Genomic DNA, 22,151 nt, shown 5'->3' on the forward strand with positions numbered 1-22,151 from the left:
AAACCCAGTGTGCCACTCGACTCTCTGCACACTATGCACTGTGCGCTTGAGTGGAGTTGCTCTCTGAGCCTTGATCACTAAATTAGCACCCATAGAGTAACAGTACAGTGTGCAACATTCACAGAACTCCATACCTCGTGATGGCAACTTCAGCCCTCTGTGTTGCCTCAACAAGCTGTCCATTTATTAAAACCTTGAGGTCCGTTTTGCATACAGGCCTCAGTGAGGAAGAATAAGGTTGATTCAGGGGTAACTGAGCCCCTGACTGGAAGCCACATGAGCCAAATATGATTCGACAAGGCCCAGAGCTTCAGGGTCAGGCCACAGCAACGAACATGTGTCCCTAGGAGGGAAGGCCTCATTGCTCCCTCAGCCGGTCAAAATTCTCCAGTTTGTGCAACAAATCCTAATGAGGCTGTTCTCTGTGGGGGGGAACCAGGGCCCTGTCTGTGGGGATTTGTCTGAAGAGCTATACAAACGAGGAAAGATTCAGTGAAGCAGCTCACTCGCTTACACTCTCACTCTCTGTCTCACACACACAAACCAAGACTGATGAGGTGAGGGAAGCCAAATGGTGTTCTGCAGGCTGAGGCATGGCAAGGGATTAAAAATGTGTCCACCCAGAAAATCAAGGCAGAAAATATCAACCAGAAAATACAGGCTGAATGATAGCCCATGACAAAATGTATATTTGGTTAAGCTACTGGCAGTAGGTTAGGAAAGCACAAGTCCACTCAAATAGTCAGGTAATCCACAATGTAAGCCTGCGGTTTGGGCAGTAATTCATGTGCAGATCAAATTACTTGAATTTTACTGCTGAAACAACAAATAGGCTGAGCCTTGCAATGTAGAAAAGAAGAAAATAACTCTAAGTGGAATAATATCATTTCTGACAAAAAACAATATTACTGCTTTGTGAATGTATGCCTCCACGAACCCATCAAGTTGCACTTACAGTTTACTGTGACTGTAAAAAACATGGATGCTTCACACACATCTTCACCACAGCAGCAAAGAAAATCTACACAATAAGCACAGTTTCAAGTTGGGCACCCAAGATCCGTGTCACTTTCAGTGCCTGACCAAACGTCTCCCCTTCTGTTCCTGTGATATGACGTTGAGCAATGGCCAGAAAAGAGTTATATGCAGAACTTTATGATGTCACAGTGAAGTTGACCTTTGACTCTGTGAATATTAAATGTCATCACTACATTATTATATCCCAATGGATATTTGTGTGAAATTTAGCCATAATTAGAGTATGAATTCTTGAGTTACAGTCAAAAACATGTTTTCTGAGGTCACAGTAACCTTGACCTCTGACCAGCATATCCTAATTAATTCATCCTTGAGTCCAAGTGGACGTTAGTGCCAGATTTGAGGAAATTCCATCTTGGTGTTGTTTGTCTGTTAACGAGAAAGGTCATGGTGACCTTGAGCTTTGACTACCAAATTGTAATCAATTTATTGTTGAGTCCAAGTGAACATTTGTGCTAAATTTGAAAAAAATATTCTCCAAAGGTGTTCTCGAGATATTGCATTTACAAGAATGAGACAGACGAGGTCATACTGATCACAAAAATCTAAACAGGTGGGGTGCCAAGTAGCTCACCTGGTAGAGCAGGTGCCCCATGTACAATGGCTGTGTCCAGGTTCAATTCCAACCTGCAGCCTTTCGTTGTATGTCATCCCCTCGCTCTTAACAGGTCATCATTCAATCCAAGTGGACACTGGTGCCAAATCTGAAGGAATTTCCTCAAGGTGTTCTTGAGATATTGCATTCAGGAGAATGGGATGGATGGACAGCAAACCCGAAAACATAATGCCTCTGACCACGGCTATCGTTGGCACAGAGGCATAAAAATTGGACATAAATGTCAAAATCAAATATGGAAGTTTCCATCTGGGGTTGATATTCCTACAAACTCAATACAGGCCAATATAACTTACTGAGAAGAGACGACAGGACAAAAAAAGGTCAATGTTCAAAGACATTCCCAGGTTTCTGATTTGTTTTTGGGGGTCAGTCCACCTGAACCACATTAATTCATTTTCCCTTTCTGTGCCTCCTCCTCAGGAAAACTGGGAAGGTAATGCTTTGTAACAAAGCTTAGTTTAAAAGTCAGATTGCCATATATTACAATGATAGACTCTGACAACTCTATTGACCACAGTCCACTTTTTTCCGAGGGTGGTGGTGGTGGGGGGAGTTGAATAAAAGAGTGGCACTAATATGCAACACCTGTTCCTTTTCGGCATCCGTCACTATATCAAATATACAAACAGTGACAGCTGTGGTGCAGGCAGTGATATGGTAAGGCTCTAGACCTGTGTGATGCAAAACACAGAGACAGGGCTTGTTTCTCAAGCCCCTCTTCCTACACAGGGCCCTCTCTAGGTCAAATAGCTGAAAGCAGAGTGTAGTGGCCAGAGCCTGTAATATTTCACATATGCTTTTTGAGGAGCACCAGGCACTATCAATGTCTTTAATCTAAAGCCCGGGAACCAAAGGCAAAGGGCCTATCAGGCAGCCTGCTTTCAATTAAGAGCTCCATAAAGACATTGAGATAGGAGTTGATGTGATGGATGGCATGCCATGATAGGATCCATGCCTCTGTCTGCTGAGGCTCAAGTTTGCCTGGTGGGATCAGCAACATGCCAGAGACGCACCCCAGACTTATGTCTAGCTACAATCAAAGATGGGCCGTAATCAAGGAGTTATTAGAGGGATCTGGCTTGAGCATTTACTATTTGCCTGTACACTTCTTCATACCTGGGTGGCATCATAACTGATTTAAAACTAGAACTGCCACCTCCCAGTAGTATGTTTCAGCAAACCAGTGAAGTTGCAGTTACTGTTTAAGTTCATGTCTCTGAAAACATCAGCAAAACATCAACAACATCATACACATCTTCCCCTGAGCGGTACAGAAGATCTATACAATCAGCGCAGTTTCAAGGTGGGAGCCCAAGATTAGTGTCACAGATTCAGTATCAGACCAAATGTCTCCGCTTCTGTTCCTGAGATATGATATGCCTATAGATATGAGAAATATGACCTTTTTTTTTAGGGAGAAACTTCTTGTATGAAGCTAACTTGTAGCTTCACAAGAGGGTTCACAAAAGGGTTCCTGGTTTAAACCCATGGTGGGGGGTTCGAGTTTGCATGCGAAGTTTGCATGTTCTCCTTGTGTCAGCGGGGGTTTTCTCCAGGTACTCCGGCTTCCTCCCACAATCCAAAGTAATACAAGTTAGGTTACTTGGTGACCTTAAATTGCCCGTCCATGTGAATGTGAGTGTGAATGGTTGCCTGTCTCTATATATTAGCCCTGTGATAGTCTGGCAGCCTGTCCAGGGTGTACCCCTCCTCTCCCCCAATGCCAGCTGGGATAGGCTCCATGTCCCCTGCGTCCCTTTATACCTGATTCACACTACGTGACACTCCTGTCTGTTCTGACAGTCAATATGTCAGATTACACAATTGTGTAATGATAAAATGGTGCCATGACTTGGCCGACAGGCATGACACACTACACAATGGTCCACACCAATTATCCCCCATCTTTCACGACATGTGTGATGTGATCGGGTTATTCTTGTCCTATTTTTATTATTATTACTATTATTTCAGTCACTGTGTCTGTTCATGTGCCAGCTGAAATGTTGTAGTAATGTAAAAAAGCAAACATGAAAGTCACCGAATCCTCCATAACAAGTTCCTGCAAATGTTTCACAATAAAAGCCTATTTAGAAAATGAAGGGGATTCTCTCAACCAAAGTTATGAGGGGCTTTTAATTTGACACAGAGACAGGAAGTGTTGAGTTTGAAATGACGGTGCAATGCATTAACTTTATCAAGGCAAACCGGAGTGGATCAAAAGTAAAAATATTAAATACAGAGGGAATGATAAATAATGGCCCGTTTACAATGTAGCCTTTTTCAAATGAAGCTGTAGCCTCTGCAGTTGTGGTGAGTAAAAGCCCCACCACTATTTTTTTATTTTCTTACTTTATGTCCTTCTCCATTATAAAGAAATAACATTCTTTGCTAGCTTGATGCTAATGGCAGTACTCACCGGGTTGCTTAAGTGGTTCTGCTGTTCCACACCATAATTTTTGTGTGGTAACGTCCTTAGAGGAAATATCTAAAACCTTGGGGTGTTATTGTCATACAGCTGTCCACGGCAGCAGATTGCTCTGTGCTTCTAATGATTAAAGTGACTGCTGTGACGGGAGCAGTCGTGAACGACAAAAAGAAAATCAAATATGCTAGACTTTCTGTTGGAATGTTGTGAGGCGTCCCTGACGTGCCGTCGGTTGCCGTCTACTATGACACACTACATGAGATCAAACGATGGATTATTGTGTATGACACTCTTTGTTGTTCACGATCCATGCCAACACTGTACGCCGCAGCGTTGGGCTAAAATCAGGCTGATATCGTGTAGCGTGTACCAGGCATTACGGGATAAGCGGTTACTGAAAATTAATGAATAGTAAAAAGGCCTAGAAACAGTTTTTATTTAAAACAAAAAAAAAGATGTTTTACATGTGAAAGGTTAAATTAAACTTTAATACATTTGTGACTGAATCTGTGCTCATTCAAACGCAGTGTAATGAAGGGCTGAATGACTTTAAAGCAGTATAACATTGGGATTGGTATTGGCCATCGGCCAAATTGTTATTTTAAAAAACTGGTATCAGTATCAGAATTTCACAATTGTTGCATCCCCAGAGATAATTCTTATGCTAGGGGCTAAAAAAATGGACTTTATGACAGCTAGATCTTGCACGCTGGATTTCCTCTAAATTTCCACTAAACTACACTCTGTGTGTGTGTGTGTGTGTGTGTGTGTGTGTGTGTGTGTCATGAAGGAAGTTAGTAGACAAATCTAGTATCAGCAGTCAGGAGTCAAAACAACATTCATCCGGTGATTCAGACACTTAGCTTTAGTTTTTCAGATTACAGACGATGTGAAACTCACTTACACACCATATTTTTTGCCTTAGTAATTGGTTTATTTGTCCTCTCCACCTCCTGGGTTTGAAGAAACGTGACATGCAAGGGCACACAAAGTACAGCTATTTAAGGTCAACCTTTCAACACTGCTCTTTTCCCCTTCTTTTTTGATTTACGGTTTTGGCATCTCCATCTGAACTCTGCTTGTTTGTTCTGCATTTCAGAAATGAAAGATATAATTCAAAACAGGACAGGCTGCACCAAATTTGAATTGCAGTAATGTAACATTTTGTGTTATAATATCCAATTTCTCAGTAAATTAAATTTAATTTCAGTAGCAATTACAATATCATAACTTCAATTATTTACAGGTAGCATTTTTATGTAAAGTGAACCGAATTTCAAGGTTAAGTGAGTATCTAAAACTACAGTCAAATACATCCCAAAGTCCACTGTATAAAACTTTAGGCTGAAGGTGAATTCAGCAAAAAAGTAGCATGTTACTTGGTTCTAGGCAAGGCTGAGACTAAAAGGACTCCAAATACAATCGAAAGCTCCAGAATTACCACTGAACGGACCTTATGGTGAAACGGTTTTTTGAACAAAGCAGGTGCTCTGTAAACCAAACAGCAGTAAAAAAACAAAAAACAAATAAAAAACAGAATAGCTGGTGAACACAGCGGAGCATTTTGCAGCTAAAGAGCCAGATATTTCCCCTCAGGAGTTGGTAGAGACAAAAAACAGTGCTAAAGAGAGTGAATATTGGAGGTATACTCATCACCTGCCCAGAAACACAACCACTGGTTTGCTAACATGCAACATATCAACTCAAATGCTGTGTTAATGTTGTGTTTACAACTTGTTTCCACTGCCCCCAAGTGACCATGTGGTTATTGTAGGGTTCAAATATGGACTTAAGGCTCAAACAGGGGGCAGGTGTGGCTCAGAAGGTAGAGCGGGTTGTCCACCAATCTGCAGATTAGCAGTTTAATCCCCAGCTCCCCCGTTTCGTCATGAAGTATCCTCAGGCAAGATACTGAACCTCAAATCAGTGTGGGAGTGCATGTGATTTATGTGATTTTTCAAAAACTGAGTAGGCATCTTGTGCAGCCTCGGCCACCAGTATATAAATGTGAGAGTGAACGGGTGTCCATTCATCAAACACACGACACATATTTTATTTCATTTCACTTGGAAAAGTCGTGTGCTAAGTACTACTCTTGTGCCAACTTTCAAGGGTTCGGAGGCAGGTTGCACCTGACGTTGCTAAGTGACCATACCCAGCAAAGTATCATAGCCTACTTACCAGAAATTCTGAGAGTGTAGCTGAGATTCTTCCAGGTGTTGTTTTTAAATGTATACCAAAATAAGCTTATAAACTCCGGGTAGCCCTGCACTAAAATATCAACTTCTCTATATTTACAATAGACTGATATTTACGAAAGTAAGGGAAGTTATATCCCACCTGCCATTGGTATTTCCTTATCACCTGACATGCACTGTTTGCTGTTGCGTTCCAAAAGTTGTACCTTATTTGGGCCATTCACATGCTGTGCTTTTTGTGCCATCAAATCCATTGTTTTCAATGTAGACATAGTTTTTGTATGTGACAACTGCACCCTGGGATGAACATAGTTTAACTTTTTAAAACGCAGTAACTCACACCGCATGTCATGTGACAGGGAACAGACTTACATAGCCTGTAGATTTGTTACCTTTTCTATCAGTTCCTGATAAAATGAAGAAGTTGATCATTTGATTTTTATTGCAAGATTACCTAAAGCTTAACATCTGTTGATATTTTAGGCTTAATGCACACTTCAAAAATAATGCCTGAAAGAATATCAGCTTTGGGGCATCAGTAGCTTAGTGGATAGTGCCGGCGCCCCATGTATAGAGGTGATGCCTCGCTGCAGCGGTCGCGAGTTTGACTCCGGCTTGCAACCCTTTGCTGCATGTCGTCCCCCCACTCTCTCTGTCTCCCCATTTCACACTGTCCTGTATATTAAAGGCATAAAGCCCAAAAAAATAATCTTTAAAAACTCACTTAGCTTATTTAAGACACATCCTGCCTCAACAGCCCTTCTTCAGTGATGCACACCTGGGCACTTGCTAACCTGTTTCAATGTGTGTTTACTGAATACAGGTAAGGAGTCTTGCCTAGCCTCTGTAGGACCCTACTTGGAAGAACCTGTCCTACCAAGGAAGTATCCTTGACTTTGAGAAGCACTAGCTGTGAGTAGGCACACAAGAAGCAGCCAGCGCTTGACCTCGTGTTTTCCAAGCGGTTAATTGTGCGGCATGTGTACCAGCCCTTTATATAAGGGCACAGCCGTCGCACTCCTAAAAAAAAGGCTTTGTAAACACAAAAACACACACGCGCTGTGATGCCGCTTTTGAGCACACTGTCCGTGTGTTAACATTGACAACAATGGATTTGAGGGCATAAAATAACACAGGCCCAACACCAAAGAGGTTGATAGCCTATTTTTAACGGATCTTCTCACAGAATAGTTGGACTGCTCTCCCATGAAAAGACAAAAACTTTGAAATTTGAGTCTCAGGTTGGATTTCATCCCCACTGAGAGCAAAATATTTATCTCAGACTAATCTTAATCCATGTCCCTGACAGGCCAGATAGTGACAGGCTCTGTCTCGTCAGAGCTGGGAGAACATCTCCTTCTCTCAGAGATCTATAGTGTACGAGCCAGCCAGCCTGTCAGCACCAGAAGTCACAAATCCATACTGTGTAGCAGCCTGAAGTCTCTACAAAGACAGACAGAGATTAGGCATGCTGGTGCCACAGGGTCCGCGAGATCCACCAGTGTCTCCATCCTTCAGCTCAACATCAAAGAATGCAGTGCAACAGTTTGAATTATAGACAGCAAGTGTGCAGTCAGGCCTCCGGTGGCAACAAGCTCCTGGCCCGATTAACCCCTGTGCCACCCCGAGGAGAGAAAGCACAGGATACAGCTCACTGCAAGGCGGTATAAATTACAGTTCCAACAACTGCACACCAGCAGCAGGACAAAAGGTCCATCAGGTCAACAGGTCATTGGAGTTTATTCAGTTTGTTTCACCTCTGCCCATCATTTGTGTTTCTATTATTAATTTAGATTGAAATGGATCTAAATGTCTTTCTTTTCAGCTCTATTCAATTCAATTTTATTCATAAAGCCCAATATTACAAATCACAATTTGCCTCAGAAGGCTTTACAGCATACAATATCCCTCTGTGCTTAGGACCCTCGCAGCGGATAAGGAAAAACTCCCCCCAAAAAAAACGGGAAAAATGGTAGAAACCTCAGAAAGAGCAATTGAGGAGGGATCCCTCTTTCAGGATGGACATACACGCAATAGATGTCGTGTGTAGAGAACAAATCAACATAATAGATGTAAAGTGATCCATATGACAAAATGATACTTTAAGAGAGAGGGAGACAGAGAGAGAAAGTGACTCATGTCTCTCTCTGTCTGTCTCATTAACAGGGTTTCCAACACAGTCATTTATTTGTGGCAGCATGCCACAATTAAAACATCTGCCACCACAAATAGATTTTCTGTTTTTGAAGCTGGACTGTTCCTTAAGGAGCACTACTGGAACACATATACATTTGGTTATTTATAGCACTACACTGTCAGTTCATTCTGCTGAGTCTAAAAGTTTTCGTTTCCTCGCAGCTGCTCCTCTCTGATCTGATCAGCTCTGAATGGCTTGACAGATCAATTATCCACCAAGTCTCAAACTGCTGATGAGGAAAAAAAAGAACTCATGGAGACCTCCACCTGTGCTGCATTCATGGGCCTACAAAATCTCCAAATTTAGAGAAGGGACACAGACTGATACATAGGGACAAACAGGCATTTCAAAGAAAAAAATGTGAACATGTGGCTACTGCCACACATTCACTCTAATTATGTGGGAAACACTGCTTATCATTTATAGTAAGATAAGACTTATTACTATGGGGTTGCGCCTTTTTCATTTTCATCTGTGAGGCTGATCAATGTTTGATAGTACAAATGCAGGTGCAAACAGGTTTAGCTTTTCAGACAGGTCTAACATTTTTTACCTCTTTGTGACTCGAACAAACAAACAAACAAAAAAAAAGACTTTTCGTGCGACACTTCACTTTCCTTTACTGCCATTGCTCAGGGAACAATTCCCTCAACTAAATGCCAATGGTTACAATGGGGAAACATTATGGCACATTATCAACAGATGGACAAAAGACGATTCAGACCAGGCTATTAGAGTGCAGATGACACATGGGATTCATTCTGAAATGAACAATGGTGTCGTCACCAGAAGGTAATGGTGGTAAATAGATCAAAGGAAAACAAAGAAACACTGATAACAGATGCGTATACGGAAAATAACATTTTTTGTTAATTGTTAATGGCAAAATCCAACACAAAAAAGGACAGCTTTTTCCAAAGGGGATGTATTCTAGCAGACAAATCAAGGCTACCAGTAAATGGTAAATAGAGGCATCATAAATGCTTCCTGCATCAATACTAAATAAAACTCTGGATTTTGTTTTCAACTTAGTTTTTGCTGAATGGCACAAAGACAGCATAAAGACCGATTTAGAAACAGAAAGGCTGGCTTGCAAAAAGAGCGCAATGGAAAAAGTTGCCCAGATGGAGATAGGCCAAAAAATGAGACGGCGAGCAGCTGTTAAAGCCAGCTGTCCAGGCCAGTTGTTCATGAGGTCTGGGAGGCCAGGATGGAGGGATTCAGAGACATTTCGTAAAGGGGTGTGCAGGGTTTTGAGTGTGTGTATGTTGGGGCGGGGGGTTATAACAAGCAGACAGAGATGGTGAGGGTTGACAGGGAGGGAGGAAAGTGAAAATAGTTTTCACTACAGCAATCTCAAGAAGTAGATTTTGGAGTGGGACACATTTATCTGTCAAAATCAGTAGGCCAGACTTGCAGTTTCTCTTTAAACTGCAGAAATTGTACTGTTCTAGGGCTGTGACTAACGATTATTTTCAAATTGATCAATTGGTTGTTTGGACTATAAAATGTCAGAAAATGGTGAAAAATGTCAATTGGTGTTTCCCACAGCTCAAGACGACTCTCTAAAATTTCTTCTTTTGTCCACAACCCAAACATATCCAGTCTACTGTCATAGAGGAGTAAAGAAAGAGTAAAATTTTCACATTTAAGAAACTAAAATCTGAGAATTTTATTTTTTTTCCTAAACAAAATCACTTAAACCAGTTAATAGATTAATTAATAGTTAATTTAATAGTTGACAACTAACCAATTATTCATCGCAGTTGTAAATTGCTCTAAAAACAAGTTCTAACACTTCCATAAAGGCTAAAAAACTAAAATTACTTTCGAAGGAGGCTTTGGCCACAAAATATCATCTGTTAATGCTAATTTCATTCAACAGACGATGGGCTTCTGTGCATTTTCTAAGGTAACAACAGAGCTGTTTTAGTCTTAATACAGATAGAGTGCACCTATCTTGTGTTGTTGAAGGCAATTATAAGTCTACACAGTTATTCCATACCAAACATGCAATCACACCAGGATGTCCCACAGAAGTGTCTGCTCAGTGTGGACTAGTGGGGCTGATGGTGGGAATAAAAAGCACAGGACTGCCCCCTAGTGGCTTTTTAAATACATGCAACTAATACATGCAACTAGAGGAGGATCACAAATAGTCCAGCTTCAATGTAAGTACAGATGGGTGGGAGTAATTTACTTGTGTTTAAACTGACAAATGCATACAGTATTTTGCTGATGTGTGATATTCTAATGCTCTCACTCATTTTGGAAAAAAAAGGAATTAAGTGTCATTGATGTGTAATTGTGTGTGTGAATTAACTTACTGTTAATTCTTTGGATGAACTCGGTTTGTGTTTGCTCGTTCCTGACCTGCCAGCCTCCAAGGAACTCTGATAAGAGAAAAAACATTAACAAAACACTGAAAAAGTTGCAATGTGTATGGAAGCCCTGAGAAGCAAGTGAGGGAAAAACCATTTCATGTACATGTACATGTACAGGAACAGGTTAAAAAAATAAAATAAGGTTTTGCCAGGATAATCTTTCAAAGTTCCTTAAAAAAATTCTCTGTGAATCCATGAAACAGTTAAGACAAAAAGTTTTTCCAGATTTTCTAAAATACTTTTTTAGTTTTTTAACTTAATTTTTTCATTAGCTTTTGTTTTTTCACTTGCTAGCTAGTGGGCTGACGGCTAATAGTAGTATACCTAATACCAACGGCAGATTAGCGCCAATTAAAACACATTTCCAGTCATAAGAAAGACATGAGCATAATGTTATATAACTTGCTATATGTTGTGTTTAGTGTGCATGGAGAAATTAAAAGTCACCTGGAAGACAACATAAATGCTTTTGGTCCTATTTAGAACTATTTTGAACACTTTTTTCTTTTTTCTTTTTTAAACCTGCTAAAACCTTTTTTCATCCCCCTTTTCACAGACTAAAAAAGAAAGTAACATAGAAATATGATTATGGAAAAAAAACCTCACCTGTTTCACAGGTGAAAAAAAATAAGAAACTTAATATCATTTCTTTCAGGTGTTCAAGTCATAAACAGAGGAAGGAAAACAATTATAAAATGGATCACTGGGAGGAAAAAAATCTCACTTGCCTCTCAGGGCTTCTGTACGTATATATATATATATATATATATATATATATATACACATACACATATATATACATATATATATACACATATACATATATATATATATATATAAATACATATATACAGTACAGGCCAAAAGTTTGGACACACCTTCTCATTCAATGCGTTTTCTTTATTTTCATGACTATTTACATTGTAGATTCTCACTGAAGGCATCAAAACTATGAATGAACACATGTGGAGTTATGTACTTAACAAAAAAAGGTGAAATAACTGAAAACATGTTTTATATTCTAGTTTCTTCAAAATAGCCACCCTTTGCTCTGATTACTGCTTTGCACACTCTTGGCATTCTCTCCATGAGCTTCAAGAGGTAGTCACCTGAAATGGTTTTCCAACAGTCTTGAAGGAGTTCCCAGAGGTGTTTAGCACTTGTTGGCCCCTTTGCCTTCACTCTGCGGTCCAGCTCACCCCAAACCATCTCGATTGGGTTCAGGTCCGGTGACTGTGGAGGCCAGGTCATCTGCCGCAGCACTCCATCACTCTCCTTCTTGGTCAAATAGCCCTTACACAGCCTGGAGGTGTGTTTGGGGTCATTGTCCTGTTGAAAAATAAATGATCGTCCAACTAAACGCAAACCGGATGGGATGGCATGTCGCTGCAGGATGCTGTGGTAGCCATGCTGGTTCAGTGTGCCTTCAATTTTGAATAAATCCCCAACAGTGTCACCAGCAAAACACCCCCACACCATCACACCTCCTCCTCCATGCTTCACAGTGGGAACCAGGCATGTGGAATCCATCCGTTCACCTTTTCTGCGTCTCACAAAGACACGGCGGTTGGAACCAAAGATCTCAGGTTTGGACTCATCAGACCAAAGCACAGATTTCCACTGGTCTAATGTCCATTCCTTGTGTTTCTTGGCCCAAACAAATCTCTTCTGCTTGTTGCCTCTCCTTAGCAGTGGTTTCCTAGCAGCTATTTGACCATGAAGGCCTGATTGGCGCAGTCTCCTCTTAACAGTTGTTCTAGAGATGGGTCTGCTGCTAGAACTCTGTGTGGCATTCATCTGGTCTCTGATCTGAGCTGCTGTTAACTTGCGATTTCTGAGGCTGGTGACTCGGATGAACTTATCCTCAGAAGCAGAGGTGACTCTTGGTCTTCCTTTCCTGGGTCGGTCCTCATGTGTGCCAGTTTGGTTGTAGCGCTTGATGGTTTTTGCGACTCCACTTGGGGACACATTTAAAGTTTTTGCAATTTTCCGGACTGACTGACCTTCATTTCTTAAAGTAATGATGGCCACTGGTTTTTCTTTAGTTAGCTGATTGGTTCTTGCCATAATATGAATTTTAACAGTTGTCCAATAGGGCTGTCGGCTGTGTATTAACCTGACTTCTGCACAACACAACTGATGGTCCCAACCCCATTGATAAAGCAAGAAATTCCACTAATTAACCCTGATAAGGCACACCTGTGAAGTGGAAACCATTTCAGGTGACTACCTCTTGAAGCTCATGGAGAGAATGCCAAGAGTGTGCAAAGCAGTAATCAGAGCGAAGGGTGGCTATTTTGAAGAAACTAGAATATAAAACATGTTTTCAGTTATTTCACTTTTTTGTTAAGTACATAACTCCACATGTGTTCATTCATAGTTTTGATGCCTTCAGTGAGAATCTACAATGTAAATAGTCATGAAAATAAAGAAAACGCATTGAATGAGAAGGTGTGTCCAAACTTTTGGCCTGTACTGTATATATACGTACAGAAGCCCTGAGAGGCAAGTGAGATATATATATATATATATACACGTACAGAAGCCCTGAGAGGCAAGTGAGATTTTTTTCCTCCCAGTGATATATATATATATATATATATATATATATATATCTGCAACAAAACTGTCGATTGACAGAAACTGACATTTATCACGTGTTGTTGTCTGTATAGAAACAAGGCAGAAACACCAGGGGCCTATTTCAGAAAGCAGGTTTAACAAACTCTGAGTCTAACCCTGAACTCTAAGTTGACTAATCCTCAGATGGAAAACTCACTCTAAGTTTGTGAGTGTTGAATGAAAAAAAGCAATTATCAATGGGACGACAATTCACCATGGCAACAGGTAAATAAAAGGCAGAACCTCCATTTCAATTGAGTGGATGTAGAGATATTAATGCATGAATATGCGGACTGTGCATGTTTATCAGGAAAAAAAAGAGCTCAAGTCAGAGTGGGGAAAAGCGCTGATTAATTAACACAATAAAGTTTTGTTCAGTGTTATCCATTAATTCATCATTAGGTCATAGCCTACATTACGTTTTAAATCTAGCTTTAAATACAGCTTTAACCTGGTGGGGACAAGTCACAGGGGCCAGCAACTGAAGATGAAAAACAGCCTACAATTGAAGATTTAAAATATAATCAATAATATAAAATATCAAAAACATAATCAATTAAATTTCAGACTTCTATTTGAATCTTTGGTCCAACGGTGTTCAATGGCGTTAGTTCAACAATATAAACAGATGTTGTACATTTAAACACAGCCACTGAAGCACTGCTAAAACACGTTCAGACTATATGCAGCCTATCAAAAAAAAAAACGCTTTCATTCTGTAGCTGCACCACGATCCTGCTTATCATAAATAATCTCCAATTTTATAGGAATTATGTTCCATTAATGCAACCAATCACATCATGGGTGATAGAGATAATTATTCCTGCAGAGGCCTACTGATTTCTACAATTTAAACCACAGATATTTTTTCTTTCAAATCATATTATTTCTATGATTAAAACTGAGATTACACATTATGTGCAACAAACATTTTAGTGGAGCTGCTCTAACAAACTGACAGCTGTCTTGTGTAAAGAGTCACAGTGTTCCATATAAAAAAAGGAAGTCAAAGCATGCATATGCAGATATCTGTGCATAGAGATTAGGGCTGGCTTGATGCTGTGTGATATTTTAATATGAGGGCGAAAACTGCTGTTCAAAGAAATGACTGACAGCACATAAAAGTGGTAACTACAGATCGTCCTGAGTAACAAATTAATATCCAACCAGGATTTTGATTCTGACACCCAATAAACCTCCACTACTTAATGCGCTTCGATACACACTTTGACACGGACTGACTCAATGAGGACATGAAACAGTATGTCAGGCTCTGTCAGAGGGAGGAGGCAGGGAGAACAGGATTTGTTGAAGAAAACCTGCCAGTAAACAGGTTAGATTCACAGAGTCAGTTTCCATGGTAACTGACCCAGAGTTTAGGGTACCTCTTTCTGAAACAGAAAACCCAGAGTTTCCCTCATCCGTTTACAGGCATATGCCAGGATGATTCGGGGGCAGTTTGACAACCTGCTGTCTTTCGTCGGGCCTGTTATAAAAAAAAAAAAAATGAATACAGGGAGTCCATTGGTCCTGCCGAGCAACTGAGCACCAGCAGTTTCTCCTTCATTGTTTACCAACTGTAAACTTGTTGTTGTGTCCACCACAGAAGGCCCGCCCTCAAATCATTCAATTGGACAATGGGAAAAATAAGGAGGTGATGTGGGGCAGTTTTTTCAACTCAAGGAGCTCAGAGCACTCCAGCAAAAACACCAGACGCCTAGAGCGCAGAAGCGCGAGGCGCGTAGCAACACAAAAACAGCAAGCAAAAAGCTTCATTCTCATTAAAAACAATTAGAAAAAGCCACCTCCAGCTGCTAAAACGCTTTGTGTGATCAGGGCTTAAACTCGCTTTCTTAAACAGGGCCCTGGGATAACAAAACATTTCACAATAAAACATTTTGAATAGGCCTGTATGAAATTCTACACTTTCAGGATACTGAATGCTAACAAGTATATCGAGTCACTTGCATTTATAGAATGTGTGTGGACATGGGCTAAACATCACGCTGCAGCTGCAACAGTATGAGATTTTCATGGTACGATATTCGCCTCAAAAATAATGCTGTTTCATGGTATAACAATATTTAAGAATTTATCTTTTCAGTCAGAATGACCCTTAAAGGAATGAAAAGGGAAGGGTTATTGTTGGTTGAACAAATGTTTAATTACTATAACGGAAACCTGAGACCATTTTTTTAATGAAAGTATGTGTAAAAAGTCTCCCCTTAGAAAATAACTAAAATAAAGGTGAGATTCAACATCTAGTTGCTTTTTTTTGCGATATTGTAGAGAAGCAAATGTACACGGTATGATAACCATCAACTTATATATCATAGTTATACCTTAAAATCAGTATATCACTGCACACCTACATCACATTGTCACATTAGCATCTTTATCAAGGAAATTGAGTGAGATACAGACACATTAGCCACAATGACATTTCGCTTTACTTTCATACTAATCGAACTGTCTGGAAAAGTAAAATGAGTTATTTTGCACCCAGTGCTTGTACAGATATCCTGTTAAAATGATAATGTTATCTGGCAAATATAAGTCCAAATAGGAGTGAGGTAAACTACAATGTGAGTTCGCTTTACTTGGTGAGTTGCTGAATTGTGGCTATAACTATTGATGTGTCCACTTATCTTTATATAATACAAATAAAAGCAATAACTATGGGTTAATCAAGACTATGTGGGCCAGCAGGATTCTTGGTGGGGTTCAGATGAGGCAAAGAAAAGCTGCAGCAAAACTCCTCACGCTCCTAAAGTTTCAGAGCTGAAGCTGTGTTGAGGCCAAATATTTTCCTACAGTTCAACCCACTGACCCAGTGCTCTTTGCCTTTCATTCTTCACTTCTGTTTCTAAACAGCTATGCAGATCAACAGCAGCTGGTCACGTTCATATGATGCTGAGAAGCTATAAGACGAGGATTAGCTTGCTAATGCTCGTGAGAGAAACTCTCACAACAAACTGACCCAGAGCTTAGGAATAAGTCCATATGCACATAGCATTAAACATCTTTTTGACTAAACTCTGAGGCTAACTTGACTGTTTATTACCATTAACTCAATGAGGTAGGCATTTGTTTAACGTTGATGTACATTATTGCGTTGTAAAATGAGAATAAAGGGTTTATTCAATTGCATAAAGGTCATGGGGCGTATTCAAAGAGATCACTGTTGGGATCACAAAAACTGACTTCAATGTTTGCAATATAACTCCCCTAGAAGCCTGGGAATATCTAAATGTTATAACACCGTATCTACTAGAAAGTTTGAAATTGTATTATTTAGAGACTTGTTTCAGGGATGTGACTACACAAAAGAAAAAAAAATAATGGAATAAAAACAAGAAAAGTTGAATTTGTGAAAAAATAATTTACACTGCCTTTAGGTATTAGACAAAAGAGAAGAAGTCAAGACAGCTATTTTCTGTTAAGAGACTGGAGAGACAGTAGGGAAGCTGAATAATATAAGAGCCTATGGGTTTAGGTAAGCTGTTATGCACTTAACAAAAATTATACTCAGCACTCTTCTTTTTGCTCCTTTTTTTACAGGTTTTAAGTTTAAAATCTACGACTGTTTTCAGGCACTCAATAGATACGTTTCTCTCAAATTTTGCTCAGAAATTTGTTGAAATCCGTGTATCCGATAATCCATCCAACTGAGATGTGTGGTACCATGCACCGTCTCCAATTTTGTTTCTGTTAATTTGGCAGTACATCCAGCCAGCCTCACAACTAAGTGGGTTATGATGAAAAACTCCTGTCAGGTTTCTGACAATTTGTGCAGAAATTCTTCAATTGTACAAATAAATGGTTGCATCAGCTGTTCCCGTGGCTGGTCCCAGACAATCTTACCGGTGAAGATGCTGGATGTGAAGGTCCTGAGCTGGTGTGGTTACATGTGGTCTGCAGTTGTGAGGCTGGTTGGATGTATTGCCAAATTAACAGAAACAACATTGGAGACGGCGCATGGTAGTGAAATGAACTTTCAGTTCACGTGCAACAGTTTTGTTGGACATTCCTGCAGTCAGCATGCCAATGGCACACTCCCTCAGAACTTGTGACATATGTGGCATTCTGTTGTGTGATCAAACTGCACATTTAAAGTGACCCAGCATCTTGATATGCCACACCAGTCAGATGGATGAATTATCTTAGGAAAGGATAAATGCTCACTTAAACCAATTTCAACAAATTTGAGACCAAAATTTTAGAGAAATACATCTATTGAGTGCATAATAAAAGTCTCAGATCACAACTTAAACTTGTGAAAAATGTGAGCAAGAACAAAAGTGCTGCGAGCCCATAGGGACTTGGCTTGGGAAGCGGAGGGCCACCAGCTCAAGACCCCATACAGATGAAGTATGGAGTGTAGACTGGTAGCTGGAGAGGTGTTAGTCCACACCCTGGGTACTACTGAGGTGCCACTGAACCCCCAACTGCTCGAGGTGCCTGTCCAAGGAAGCCCCCTCGTTCTGACATCTCTCCATTTAATGCATGTATAGGTCCTGTTTCTGTGTGTGTATTTTGGGCCTGTGTGTAGCCTATATGACAACAGAGTGAAAAAAAGATTTCTCCTCATGTAGTACCTATTAAAATATTTCTTTGTACTCTTCTAGATTATCCGAATTAGACAAGTAATTGTATAAGTCACATAGAGTTGATTGACACTGAAATTGGACTACCCTTCCCTGTGAACACATGCAGGTGTTCAAATAAAAGAGTTGAGCAACTCCTTTTCAAAAACAGTGAGCTGGACCAATCTCTGTTGACAGTGAGCTGAGATTTTCTCGAACAATACAACCAAACAGCAGGAGAGTAGAGCACAGGAATGTTCTGCACGATGGTAGTTTCTACATTTCCGACGAGAAATACAATTGCCCTAATACTGATATCCATAAGATGCTGTTTCAGACATGTCTAAGCAAACTAATAATGCGCAAATTGAAATGTTATAGTTTACATTAGCACTACTCAATGTAGTTGCAGCTCAAACTAGCCACACGTTCGCATACGAACTAAATTCAAAGTGTTGGGTTGGAGGTTTTAACATTAGTTTGAGGCAGGAGGCTGTGTCAGTACAGATGACGTTATCATTATAGCTTCGGCCTTAACGTTATGTCAAATCACAGCAGACTCTATCAGCCCTGCTAGCGTTACCTTTAATGCCAAAGCTTCAGTGTGAGAAGCCGAAACCTTAGGACACACTGTCTCATCATCACCGACCATACTTATCTTAATTTTACCACCAAAACAATCCAACACTGAGGTTTACCCTCGCCAAGCTAGCTAAGTTCATGTTAGCTGAGTAACGCTGCTAGCCTCTGCCAGCTAACGTTAACCTCGCTGACCAAAACAGCTGGCTAAACAGCGGCTTCTCTGGGGATTCTCTCACAACCAAGCTGCGCACTCACCTGGGCACCCACCCGTCTGAGAGTAAACCACACGCTGAGCACTAATGTGTGATAAGAAAAGTATTCCTGCTCCTCTACTTTAGTTTTTGCCGGATGCTGATGAATCCACTATCCAAGCATCAAACCATGTTGGCTGAGCAGCTGCGCACTGAGTTCTTGTTTGCACTTCAGAGCCATCAGGAGATGTCTTAAATGTAGGGAACTTCTAAGGGCACTAGGAGGAAGCAATGTGCCATAAACTCTTACCCCCTAGTAGTCTATTTGGTAGTAGTAGTAGTAGTAGTAGCAGTAGTAGTAGTGGTAAATATTGTAGCAGGGGCGTAAATATAGTGCAGGCAGTGCGGTTGCGCTGGGGCCCATGCAGAAAAGTTGAAAGAAGAACAGGCAGTTGCAAGTGTTTCGTACTGCCACCTAAGAAATACAGCTTTGATCAAATAAGAACTCACAATAAATTAATAGTAGTGACATTTGCTATTCATGCATTAAAAAGGCAAACTTTTTTTTCTTTTTCTTTCTTTTTTCCACAACAACTATATATGCTTATTCTACATAAACTATTTAAAAAAAAAACTATAAATAAACAAACAAACAAAAATAAATAAATGAAGCAAATAATATACTTCCTATGGTATTTTGTAGTGATGGCCTCATGAAGCCTCATGAAGCATTTTCTTTATTTTATGAGCCCACTAGATGGTTTAAAGAGAGATGCTCAAAGAATAGCCATTCAGTGTGCTTTCAACCTTTGAACAAAAAGCGGTGGGCTCAGGAAAAAAAAGATAATGGCTCATGAGGCTTCATTCAGCCATCACTAGTATTTTGTCATGTACAGATAATAGACTGTAAAAATGATAGACATAGGTACCATGATGTCACCCTTTGGTTTGTGGACTCCCGTTTTTTTTTTTTTTTTTTTTTTTTTTATTAAGATATTTTTTGCCTTTAATGGACAGGACAGTTAAGTGTGGAAGGGGGGAAGAGAGAGAGGGGATGACATGCAGCAAAGGGCCACAGGCTGGACTCGAACCCCAGCCGCTGCGGCAACAGCCTTGTAGCCTACATGAGGCTCCTGCTCTATCCACTAAGCCCCATGGTCTCCTGGTTTAACCATAGTTGGGTGAGAGGGTAGAGCTGTGGATACGTCTGAGAAGCTGAGGGCATTGAAAGCACCTGTCCTTATTTATGCGTAACTTTAAGACTTGATAAAATTTAAACAGGTAAGTTACATATCAAAACTCATGTCCCATAAAGTCATCTCGAACAGGGCTAAAGACACCAAAAATGTTTTTGTTTTTTTTTGTACCAGGTTGTACACAAGTTTATTTATGCTGTAAATTTGGGCATTTTAACATAGGGGTCTATGGGCATTGACCCACTCTTGGAGCCAGCCTCAAGTGGACGTTAGAGGAACTGCAGCTTTCAGCAGTTCTCCTTTGGCTTAATTATTCTGCTTGGTACAGATATGCAAAAATGATTGCTGGGTACTATGTATGTTGATGTTGTCCAGTGTAAAGTCTCTATTTGACCATGTACTGACATGATACAGTACGGTATACATTAGGTTTTTAGCACTGACACTAGGGCCGTTAAAAATAGCGTGCACTGAGGCCTGTCATTACAACATTACACGACTGTATTGTACTTTTTCTGGTAATTGTATTAGGAGCCTATCATTTTGCAGTGTTGTTCTTTTAAGGGTCTGGATAAGTTAGTAAAAAATAAGAACATATGATACATTTGTGGCTAGGTATGAAAATATAGTGCAGTATAGATCAGCTTTAATGGTTGTCACATGGGTTGGTCGTCACATTCCTGGATCACGGATCCCCAGAGGGTGCCGTTAAAAAATGTTGGTACTGAAATGATCACCTACAGGGTTATATCCAGGCCCCCCCAGGGAGCGTGCTGGGCTTCAGAGATGATTTTTATAGTGGCAAAACAGTGTAACTGCAATTTCTGGGGTCAGTCACGTGATGCCATTGGGCCCACAAAGATGTAAATCAGTGGATACATTTTTTGAGCATCACAACCCCCACAAAATTTCTTGTTTTAATATCAGGATTGATCCATTTGGCATGATAATATTTGTACAGTCTAGAAGAGCCACAAGATTAAATAACTTCACCACCCTTCAAGTTAGCAGAGTGCTAAACCAGAAGTCAGCTGCCTGGCTGGCAGATGTTGGTCACTCCACTGTCAGCTGTGCTCAGCATCTGTACAGGGCCGTACACATGGTGAATGTATTTTCAATGTAGACACGCAGCAGGCGCGCTCAAATGCCAGAGCAACGCTGTTGTGGAAACTATGCGTTCCCAATCTATTTTTCAAGGCACAACGGGCGAGACCTGAGATAAATACAGTTCAATGGTGCATTCCGAATCGCATACTTTTTCTTTTAACTTTTAGTATGTACTACAGCTGCCCATAAAAAGTACAGTCACCTGAATGTGCTTTCATCCCTCATGATTTACCTGCTTATGCTCTCTTGATACAGCATGTTTTCTCCAGTAAAATAATATGGGGACAACCAACCCCATCGTGTCTGACAACTGACCCTGATATATATATATGCATATATAATAACTATGAATGGCTCAGTGGCAGAAGGTAAAATCAAATATATATATATTCTTATCACAAGTAATATTTTGGTTTGTCATTTAAGTCTTAAGTCAAGTAACCACAGTTATGACAGTGATGACAAGCTGTTTGCCGCCTACAATAAAATGAGCAGGAGACTGGAGGAGGTAGAGGGAGATGGAAGCCAAGAAGAATAGCTAAAAGAGGAAGGAAGTGGCAAAATCAAAGTACTCTAAGGAATTAAAAGCCATTAAGATGGTTGTAGTTTCCCTCTGCTGTTCAAAAGTCCATTACATGACAGTACATCAGGGTCAACTCATAAATACCTTTCACTCTCACTGCCTGCTTGATGCTTTGACTTCACCGTAATTAGATTTGCTCCAACATCTGATGCCTTATTCAGATTGTGTTCCACAGCTGTGTACAGATTATTAGGCTACATTATCATAGAGATGATCATCTTAGATAGTAATAGTTTTACTGAAGTAATAACAGAGAGATAAATATTACAAAGGGATGTCTAATGCCTGAAGAAAAACAGATAAATGAGCCTGACGGGCTACAGCAACAACATTACAACCTTATACATATATAAATTCGAATGACACTGATGTTTCTGTAGGTGACATTTGTTTGAAATGCTCTTGCTTTCTCAAACTGGA

The 22,151-nt window shown here is 40.2% G+C and overlaps 1 protein-coding gene across 3 annotated transcripts in view; it reads right to left on the reverse strand.

Moving 5' to 3' along the window:
* Positions 1–19,076, reverse strand: part of disp1 (dispatched homolog 1 (Drosophila)) — a 154,272-nt gene extending 135,196 nt beyond the window's left edge. For all 3 annotated transcript variants that reach the window (XM_078174107.1, XM_033648467.2, XM_078174106.1), the window contains exons 1-2: positions 18,910–19,076; positions 10,808–10,873 (exon numbers count right to left, since the gene is read on the reverse strand). The gene's annotated coding sequence lies outside the window, so the exon portion shown is untranslated. The remainder of the gene's footprint in view (positions 1–10,807; positions 10,874–18,909) is intronic.
* Between the last annotated feature and the right edge of the window lie 3,075 nt (positions 19,077–22,151).

Source organism: Epinephelus lanceolatus, chromosome 13 (genome assembly GCF_041903045.1).
Source record: "Epinephelus lanceolatus isolate andai-2023 chromosome 13, ASM4190304v1, whole genome shotgun sequence".
NCBI classification, from domain to species: Eukaryota; Metazoa; Chordata; class Actinopteri; order Perciformes; family Serranidae; genus Epinephelus; species Epinephelus lanceolatus.